General features: G+C 45.2%; 1 non-coding gene across 1 annotated transcript; it reads right to left on the reverse strand.

Annotated features, from left to right (window-relative positions):
- Positions 1-1,014: 1,014 nt before the first annotated feature.
- Positions 1,015-1,088, reverse strand: trnat-agu (transfer RNA threonine (anticodon AGU)). Its single transcript has one exon. It is a non-coding gene; the product is annotated as a tRNA-Thr (tRNA).
- Positions 1,089-8,933: the final 7,845 nt, after the last annotated feature.

Here is an 8,933-nt window from a genome sequence, read left to right on the forward strand (position 1 = left end):
AGCATAACAGCAAATCACTGTCCACTGTCAATCAGATGCTTGCCTTGCCATCCATCCATCCATCCATCTATCTATCTATCTATCTATGACTCTCGATATCTAACTCTCTTGCTTGCTATCGCTCCCCCAATAGTCAGTAGCATAGTAGCATAACAGCATATCATGGACCACTGTCAATCAGATGCTTGCCTTGCCGTCCATCCATCCATCTATCTATCTATCTATCTATGCCTCTCGATATCTAACTCTCTTGCTTGCTATCGCTCCCCCAATGGTCAGTAGCATAGCAGCATAACAGCAGATCACGGACCACTGTCAATCAGATGCTTGCCTTGATGTCCATCCATCCATCTATCTATCTATCTAGCTAGCTATCTATCTATGACTCTCGATATCTAACTCTCTTGCTTGCTATCGCTCCCCCAATGGTCACGTATGTTGCATTCAACGACAAAGAAAATCGTGTGCTGGAAATGATTTCTAGCAACTATGGACTTGAAACCCTGGGAGTCGAACCCAGGGTTTCCTGTTTACAAGACAGGCGCTTTGACCAACTAAGCCACGGTGCCAGGACTCTCCCTTTCCCCAGTGCCTTCACTCAGGTGTAAGGAAAAAAACAAAACAAAACAAAACAAAACAAAACAAAACAAAACAAAACAAAACAAAACAAAACAAAACAAAACAAAACAAAACAAAACAAAACAAAACAAAACAAAATCTGGATGCAGGCTGCAACAAAGGAAGCACACAGAGGTGAAAACGTAAGGTTGACGGGAGCAACAAGCTCCCTGTTCCGACAGTCCAAGGGCGGCAATGGGAATTGGACGTTGGCCGTTAGGTGCGCGTAGCGCGTGTCCTTTGGGTTCTGCTTCTTCTTTACAAACCGGTGTCTGTCCAGTTGGCTTTCCGGTTCATTATGTCCTCTGATGGCTTTACGATAAGCCTATCTTGCTAAAACTGATGGTCGACAAAGCAGAAGCACAAGCTTCGCAAGGAGCACACAAAGCCCGCATAAGGCACCGCTGGGATTTGAACCCAGGACCTCCTGTTTACTAGACAGGCGCTTTAACCAACTAAGCCACGGCGCCAAATCTGCAGCTGCTGCTGCTGATAGTAGCATAACAGCAGATCACGGACCACTGTCAATCAGGTGCTTGCCTTGCCGTCCATCCATCCATCCATCTATCTATCTATCTATCTATGACTCTCGATATCTAACTCTCTTGCTTGCAATCGCTCCCCCAATGGTCAGTAGCATAGTAGCATAACAGCAGATCACGGACCACTGTCAATCAGGTGCTTGCCTTGCCGTCCATCCATCCATCCATCCATCTATCTATCTATCTATCTATGACTCTCGATATCTAACTCTCTTGCTTGCTATCGCTCCCCCAATGGTCAGTAGCATAGTAGAATAACAGCAGATCACGGACCACTGTCAATCAGATGCTTGCCTTGCCGTCCATCCATCCATCAATCTATCTATCTATCAATCTATGACTCTCGATATCTAACTCTCTTGCTTGCTATCGCTCCCCCAATGGTCAGTGGCATTGTAGCATAACAGCAGATCACGAACCACTGTCAATCAGATGCTTGACTTGCCGTCCATCCATCCATCCATCTATCTATCTATCTATCTATGTATCTATGACTCTCGATATCCATCCATCCATCTATCTATCTATCTATCTATGACTCTCGTTATCTAACTCTCTTGCTTGCTATCGCTCCCCCAATGGTCAGTAGCATAGTAGCATAACAGCAGATCACGGACCACTGTCAATCAGGTGCTTGCCTTGCCGTCCATCCATCCATCCATCTATCTATCTATCTATCTATGACTCTCGATATCTAACTCTTGTTTGCTATCGCTCCCCCAATGGTCAGTAGCATAGTAGCATAACAGCAGATCACATACCACTGTCAATCATATGCTTGCCTTGCCGTCCATCCATCCATCTATCTATCTATCTATCTATGACTCTCGATATCTAACTCTCTTGCTTGCTATCGCTCCCCAATTGGTCAGAGGCATTGTAGCATAACAGCAGATCACGGACCACTGTCAATCAGATGCTTGCCTTGCCGTCCATCCATCTATTTATCTAGCAAGCTATCTATCTATGACTCTCGATATCTAACTCTCTTGCTTGCTATCGCTCCCCCAATGGTCAGTAGCATAGTAGCATAACAGCAGATTACGGACCACTGTCAATCAGATGCTTACCTTGCCGTCCATCCTTCCATCCATCTATCTATCTATCTATGACTCTCGATATCTAACTCTCTTGCTTGCTATTGCTCCCCCAATGGTCAGTAGCATAGTAGCATGACATCAGATCATGGACCACTGTCAATCAGATGCTTGCCTTGCCGTCCATCCATCCATCTATCTATCTATCTATGACTCTCGATATCTAACTCTCTTGCTTGCTATCGCTCCCCCAATGGTCAGTAGCATAGTAGCATAACAGCAGATCACGGACCACTGTCAATCAGATGCTTGCCTTGCCGTCCATCCATCCATCTATCTATCTAGCTATGACTCTTGATATCTAACTCTCTTGCTTGCTATCACTCCCCCAATGGTCAGAGGCATTGTAGCATAACAGCAGATCACGGACCACTGTCAATCAGATGCTTGCCTTGCCGTCCATCCATCCATCCATCTATCTATGACTCTCGATATCTAACTCTCTTGCTTGCTATCGCTCCCCCAATGGTCAGTAGCATAGTAGCATAACAGCAGATCACGGACCACTGTCAATCAGATGCTTGCCTTGCCGTCCATCCATCCATCCATCTATCTATGACTTTCGATATCTATCTCTCTTGCTTGCTATCGCTCCCCCAATGGTCAGTAGCATAGTAGCATAACAGCAGATCACGGACCACTGTCAATCAGATGCTTGCCTTGCCGTCCATCCATCTATTTATCTAGCAAGCTATCTATCTATGACTCTCGATATCTAACTCTCTTGCTTGCTATCGCTCCCCCAATGGTCAGTAGCATAGTAGCATAACAGCAGATTACGGACCACTGTCAATCAGATGCGTGCCTTGCCGTCCATCCATCTATCTATCTATCTATCTATCTACCTAGCTATGACTCTCGATATCTAACTCTCTTGCTTGCTATCGCTCCCCCAATGGTCAGTAGCATAGTAGCATAACAGCAGATCACGGACCACTGTCAATCAGATGCTTGCCTTGCCGTCCATCCATCCATCTATCTATCTATCTATCTATCTATGACTCTCGATATCTAACTCTCTTGCTTGCTATCGCTCCCCCAATGGTCAGTAGCATAGTAGCATAACAGCAGATCACGGACCACTGTCAATCAGATGCTTGCCTTGCCGTCCATCCATCTATTTATCTAGCAAGCTATCTATCTATGACTCTCGATATCTAACTCTCTTGCTTGCTATCGCTCCCCCAATGGTCAGTAGCATAGTAGCATAACAGCAGATTACGGACCACTGTCAATCAGATGCTTGCCTTGCCGTCCATCCTTCCATCCATCTATCTATCTATCTATGACTCTCGATATCTAACTCTCTTGCTTGCTATTGCTCCCCCAATGGTCAGTAGCATAGTAGCATGACATCAGATCATGGACCACTGTCAATCAGATGCTTGCCTTGCCGTCCATCCATCCATCTATCTATCTATCTATGACTCTCGATATCTAACTCTCTTGCTTGCTATCGCTCCCCCAATGGTCAGTAGCATAGTAGCATAACAGCAGATCACGGACCACTGTCAATCAGATGCTTGCCTTGCCGTCCATCCATCCATCTATCTATCTATCTATCTATGACTCTCGATATCTAACTCTCTTGCTTGCTATCGCTCCCCCAATGGTCAGTAGCATAGTAGCATAACAGCAGATCACGAACCACTGTCAATCAGGTGCTTGCCATGCCGTTCATCCATCCATCCATCCATCTATCTATCTATCTATGACTCTCAATATCTAACTCTCTTGCTTGCTATCGCTCCCCCAATGGTCAGTAGCATTGTAGCATAACAGCAGATCACGGACCACTGTCAATCAGATGCTTGACTTGCCGTCCATCCATCCATCCATCTATCTATCTATCTATCTATGACTCTCGATATCTAACTCTCTTGCTGGCTATCGCTCCCCCAATGGTCAGTAGCATAGTAGCATAACAGCAGATCACGGACCACTGTCTATCAGATGCTAGCCTTGCCATCCATCTATCTATCTATCTATCTATGACTCTTGATATCTAACTCTCTTGCTTGCTATCGCTCCCCCAATGGTCAGTAGCATAGTAGCATAACAGCAGATCACGGACCACTGTCAATCAGATGCTTGCCTTGCCGTCCATCCTTCCATCTATCTATCTATCTATCTATGACTCTCGATATCTAACTCTTTTGCTTGCTATCGCTCCCCCAATGGTCAGTAGCATAGTAGCATAACAGCAGATCACGGACCACTGTCAATCAGATGCTTGCCTTGCCGTCCATCCATCCATCCATCTATCCATCTATCTATGACTCTCGATATCTAACTCTCTTGCTTGCTATCGCACCCCCAATGGTCAGTAGCATAGTAGCATAACATCACATCACGGGCCACTGTCAATCACATGCTTGCCTTGCCATCCATCCATCTATCTATCTATCTATCTATGACTCTCGATATCTAACTCTCTTGCTTGCTATCGCTCCCCCAATGGTCAGAGGCATTGTAGCATAACAGCAGATCACGGACCACTGTCAATCAGATGCTTGCCTTGCCGTCCATCCATCCATCCATCTATCTATGACTCTCGATATCTAACTCTCTTGCTTGCTATCGCTCCCCCAATGGTCAGTAGCATAGTAGCATAACAGCAGATCACGGACCACTGTCAATCAGATGCTTGCCTTGCCGTCCATCCATCCATCCATCTATCTATGACTTTCGATATCTATCTCTCTTGCTTGCTATCGCTCCCCCAATGGTCAGTAGCATAGTAGCATAACAGCAGATCACGGACCACTGTCAATCAGATGCGTGCCTTGCCGTCCATCCATCTATCTATCTATCTATCTATCTATCTAGCTATGACTCTCGATATCTAACTCTCTTGCTTGCTATCGCTCCCCCAATGGTCAGTAGCATAGTAGCATAACAGCAGATCACGGACCACTGTCAATCAGATGCTTGCCTTGCCGTCCATTCATCCATCTATCTATCTATCTATTTATCTATGACTCTCGATATCTAACTCTCTTGCTTGCTATCGCTCCCCCAATGGTCAGTAGCATAGTAGCATAACAGCAGATCACGGACCACTGTCAATCAGATGCTTGCCTTGCCGTCCATCCATCCATCCATCTATCTATGACTCTCGATATCTAACTCTCTTGCTTGCTATCGCTCCCCCAATGGTCAGTAGCATAGTAGCATAACAGCAGATCACGGACCACTGTCAATCAGATGCTTGCCTTGCCGTCCATCCATCCATCCATCTATCTATGACTTTCGATATCTATCTCTCTTGCTTGCTATCGCTCCCCCAATGGTCAGTAGCATAGTAGCATAACAGCAGATCACGGACCACTGTCAATCAGATGCGTGCCTTGCCGTCCATCCATCTATCTATCTATCTATCTATCTATCTAGCTATGACTCTCGATATCTAACTCTCTTGCTTGCTATCGCTCCCCCAATGGTCAGTAGCATAGTAGCATAACAGCAGATCACGGACCACTGTCAATCAGATGCTTGCCTTGCCGTCCATCCATCCATCTATCTATCTATCTATCTATCTATCTATGACTCTCGATATCTAACTCTCTTGCTTGCTATCGCTCCCCCAATGGTCAGTAGCATAGTAGCATAACAGCAGATCACGGACCACTGTCAATCAGATGCTTGCCTTGCCGTCCATCCATCTATTTATCTAGCAAGCTATCTATCTATGACTCTCGATATCTAACTCTCTTGCTTGCTATCGCTCCCCCAATGGTCAGTAGCATAGTAGCATAACAGCAGATTACGGACCACTGTCAATCAGATGCTTGCCTTGCCATCCATCCTTCCATCCATCTATCTATCTATCTATCTATGACTCTCGATATCTAACTCTCTTGCTTGCTATTGCTCCCCCAATGGTCAGTAGCATAGTAGCATGACATCAGATCATGGACCACTGTCAATCAGATGCTTGCCTTGCCGTTCATCCATCCATCCATCCATCTATCTATCTATCTATGACTCTCAATATCTAACTCTCTTGCTTGCTATCGCTCCCCCAATGGTCAGTAGCATTGTAGCATAACAGCAGATCACGGACCACTGTCAATCAGATGCTTGCCTTGCCGTCCATCCATCTATCTATCTATCTATCTATGACTCTTGATATCTAACTCTCTTGCTTGCTATCGCTCCCCCAATGGTCAGTAGCATAGTAGCATAACAGCAGATCACGGACCACTGTCAATCAGATGCTTGCCTTGCCGTCCATCCTTCCATCTATCTATCTATCTATCTATGACTCTCGATATCTAACTCTTTTGCTTGCTATCGCTCCCCCAATGGTCAGTAGCATAGTAGCATAACAGCAGATCACGGACCACTGTCAATCAGATGCTTGCCTTGCCGTCCATCCATCTATTTATCTAGCTAGTTATCTATCTAAGACTCTCGATATCTAACTCTCTTGCTTGCTATCGCTCCCCCAATGGTCAGTAGCATAGTAGCATAACATCACATCATGGACCACTGTCAATCAGATGCTTGCCTTGCCGTCCATCCATCTATCTATCTATCTATCTATCTATCTATCTATCTATCTATCTATCTATCTATCTATGACTCTCGATATCTAACTCTCTTGCTTGCTATCGCTCCCCCAATGGTCAGTAGCATTGTAGCATAACAGCAGATCACGGACCACTGTCAATCAGATGCTTGCCTTGCCGTCCATCCATCCATCTATCTATCTATCTATGACTCTCGATATCTAACTCTCTTGCTAGCTATCGCTCCCCCAATGGTCAGTAGCATAGTTGCATAACAGCAGATCACGGACCACTGTCAATCAGATGCTTGCCTTGCCGTCCATCCATCCATCTATCTATCTATCTATCTATGACTTTCGATATCTAACTCTCTTGCTTGCTATCGCTCCGCCAATGGTCAGTAGCATAGTTGCATAACAGCAGATCACAGACAACTGTCAATCAGGTTCTTACCTTGCCGTCCATCCATCCATCCATCTATCTATCTATCTATCTATCTATTTATCTATCTATGACTCTCGATATCTAACTCTCTTGCTTGCTATCGCTCCCCCAATGGTCAGTAGCATAGTAGCATAACAGCAAATCACTGTCCACTGTCAATCAGATGCTTGCCTTGCCATCCATCCATCCATCCATCTATCTATCTATCTATCTATGACTCTCGATATCTAACTCTCTTGCTTGCTATCGCTCCCCCAATGGTCAGTAGCATAGTAGAATAACAGCAGATCACGGACCACTGTCAATCAGATGCTTGCCTTGCCGTCCATCCATCCATCCATCTATCTATCTATCAATCTATGACTCTCGATATCTAACTCTCTTGCTTGCTATCGCTCCCCCAATGGTCAGTGGCATTGTAGCATAACAGCAGATCACGAACCACTGTCAATCAGATGCTTGACTTGCCGTCCATCCATCCATCCATCTATCTATCTATCTATCTATGTATCTATGACTCTCGATATCCATCCATCCATCTATCTATCTATCTATCTATGACTCTCGATATCTAACTCTCTTGCTTGCTATCGCTCCCCCAATGGTCAGTAGCATAGTAGCATAACAGCAGATCACGGACCACTGTCAATCAGGTGCTTGCCTTGCCGTCCATCCATCCATCCATCTATCTATCTATCTATCTATGACTCTCGATATCTAACTCTTGCTTGCTATCGCTCCCCCAATGGTCAGTAGCATAGTAGCATAACAGCAGATCACATACCACTGTCAATCATATGCTTGCCTTGCCGTCCATCCATCCATCTATCTATCTATCTATCTATGACTCTCGATATCTAACTCTCTTGCTTGCTATCGCTCCCCCAATGGTCAGTAGCATAGTAGAATAACAGCAGATCACGGACCACTGTCAATCAGATGCTTGCCTTGCCGTCCATCCATCCATCCATCTATCTATATATCTATCTGTCTATGACTCTCGATATCTAACTCTCTTGCTTGCTATCGCTCCCCCAATGGTCAGTATCATAGTTTCATAACAGCAGATCAAAGACCACTGTCAATCAGATGCTTGCCTTGCCGTCCATCCATCCATCTATCTATCTATCTATCTATGACTCTCGATATCTAACTCTCTTGCTTGCTATCGCTCCCCCAATGGTCAGTAGCATAGAAGCATAACAGCAGATCACGGACCACTGTCAATCAGGTGCTTGCCTTGCCGTCCATCCATCCATCCATCCATCTATCTATCTATCTATCTATGACTCTCGATATCTAACTCTCTTGCTTGCTATCGCTCCCCCAATGGTCAGTAGCATAGAAGCATAACAGCAGATCACGGACCACTGTCAATCAGGTGCTTGCCTTGCCGTCCATCCATCCATCCATCTATCTATCTATCTATCTATCTATGACTCTCGATATCTAACTCTCTTGCTTGCTATCGCTCCCCCAATGGTCAGTAGCATAGTAGCATAACAGCAGATCACGGACCACTGTCAATCAGGTGCTTGCCTTGCCGTCCATCCATCCATCAATCTATCTATCTATCAATCTATGACTCTCGATATCTAACTCTCTTGCTTGCTATCGCTCCCCCAATGGTCAGTAGCATTGTAGCATAACAGCAGATCACGAAGCACTGTCAATCAGATGCTTGCCTTGCCGTCCATCCATCTATTTATCTAGCTAGC

This window comes from Amia ocellicauda, chromosome 2 (assembly GCF_036373705.1).
Source record: "Amia ocellicauda isolate fAmiCal2 chromosome 2, fAmiCal2.hap1, whole genome shotgun sequence".
Taxonomy (NCBI): Eukaryota; Metazoa; Chordata; class Actinopteri; order Amiiformes; family Amiidae; genus Amia; species Amia ocellicauda.